Source organism: Capsicum annuum, chromosome 3 (genome assembly GCF_002878395.1).
Source record: "Capsicum annuum cultivar UCD-10X-F1 chromosome 3, UCD10Xv1.1, whole genome shotgun sequence".
NCBI lineage: Eukaryota > Viridiplantae > Streptophyta > Magnoliopsida > Solanales > Solanaceae > Capsicum > Capsicum annuum.
In genome coordinates, this window is record NC_061113.1 from 89,653,404 (window position 1) to 89,655,325 (window position 1,922).

The 1,922-nt window shown below is 37.2% G+C and overlaps 1 non-coding gene across 1 annotated transcript; it reads left to right on the forward strand.

Annotated features, from left to right (window-relative positions):
- Positions 1 to 1,154: 1,154 nt before the first annotated feature.
- Positions 1,155 to 1,261, forward strand: LOC124897361. The gene has a single exon (XR_007054083.1). It is a non-coding gene; the product is annotated as a small nucleolar RNA R71 (small nucleolar RNA).
- The last annotated feature ends 661 nt before the right edge of the window (positions 1,262 to 1,922 follow it).

Here is a 1,922-nt window from a genome sequence, read left to right on the forward strand (position 1 = left end):
GGAAACTTATTTTAAATCTTAGATATGCAATCCTCAGTAAGTACTACTGTAGTATATTCTGTCAAATGATTCTTATTTGCCACTATGTCTTTCACATACTTTGCATACTTTGGCCCACTCTGCAAAATAGCTACAAGAGAAAAATTAACATGAAACTGCTATAAAAGATCTAAAAACTTCTTGTAACTGGTCTCTTTTAAGTGATTTTGAAGCCTTTGAGGGAAGGGTAGAGGTAGAGTCTTCTTCTCCACTTTAGTTTCATTACTTGAAGTTTTTTCTTCAACCACTTTCTCCTTATTCTTTTTAGTATCATCATCAGTAGCCGTTGGACTTACATGCTCAGGTTCATGCTTTTTTAGCTGCAAACCACTCCTAGTAGGGACGGCATATATATGTTTTGGATTTGCCTCAGTATCACTAGATAGACCTTCCTGAGGTCTAGTGTTTAGTGCTCTCGCAATCTGACCAATTTGCAGCTCTAGATTCTTCATAATCAACTGTTGATTCTTTATATCTACTACCAACTATGCGGGAGAAGCTAGAAGTTATTTTATTATCTCCTCTAAATTGCTCATTTGATTTGTGGCCCAATTACTTTGAACTTGTTGTTGATTCTGTTGTATTGGCCCATTATACTGATTGTTGTTCTATGCCTGATTTCTACCCCTGAGAAACTAGGATAGTTCCTCTAACTCAGATTGTTTATGTTACCATAATTGTACTACCCCTGACGATTAGCATTCCCCACATAATTAAAAGAATTTGTATTAACCGTATAAGAATTTATTGTATGCTCACTACTTCCACAAATCTCACACCATACAGTTACTTGTTGAACTGCATTAGCTATTGTTGTTGGCTATGTAACCCCCAACTTCATACTGCTGAACTGATTTGTTATTTGATTTTGTATTATAGCAAGATGAGCTAATAAAGCTGTGAATTGATCTACCTCTAACATACTTGCAACCTTCTTAGGAGCACTTCTTGAGTCAGTATGACACTCAGGATTCCCTTGTGAAATTCGATTCAGCAGTGTATATAATTCATCATAAGTCTTCTCAAGAGCTTGCCCACCTGCTACTGAATCCAAGAGGATCTTGGTGTTGGGATCAAGACCCTCAATGGAGGTGTGAACCAGTATATCATTTGATTGATAGTGGTGAGGGCAATTTCTAAGCATGCCCTTAAATCTTTCCCAAGCTTGGTAAAGATTTTCTTCTTCTTTCTATCTGAGACTTAGAATCTCGCTTCTCAAGTATGTTGCCTTCCCTAATGGAAAGAATCTAATAAGGAATTCCTGAGCCAGATCATCCCAGGAAGTGATGGAGTTTAGTAGTTCAGTAAATAACCACCTCTTTGTTTCCCCAATTAAAGAAAAGAGGATGAGTGTCAGTCTGACATAATTAGTTGAGACCCCAACAGGAATATAGGTATCACTGATTTCTAAGAAAGTCTATATATCTTGTTATGGGTCTTCATATGAGAACCCTACAAACTGTCCACTCGAACAAAACAGTTGTACTATATTCTATTTTAATTCAAATCGACCACCCGCCTCTGGCTTGCGAATGCAAATAGTAGAATGGTTTATAGGTGGGATTACCACTTCATGAACAGGTCTAGCTGCTGCTTGAATAGGAGCAACTGGAATCACTAGAGATGGAACACGTCTAGCATTTAGATCAACTGGATCAATAAGAGTAGGATCTCTTTGCTCTACCATTTGAACTTGCTGAATTGGATAATGAGCTCTTCGCCTCTGTTGAAATACCAGTGGCCTTACCAACTCTCTATCTCTCGCCAGTCCTGTATTTAGCTAGTCCTATAAAATTCATCCACTAAGATCAAGTCGTTAAAACTTAAACTAATTATTAAAAACTAGGAATTTATAAAATTACTAATTATAATAGTCCCCGGCA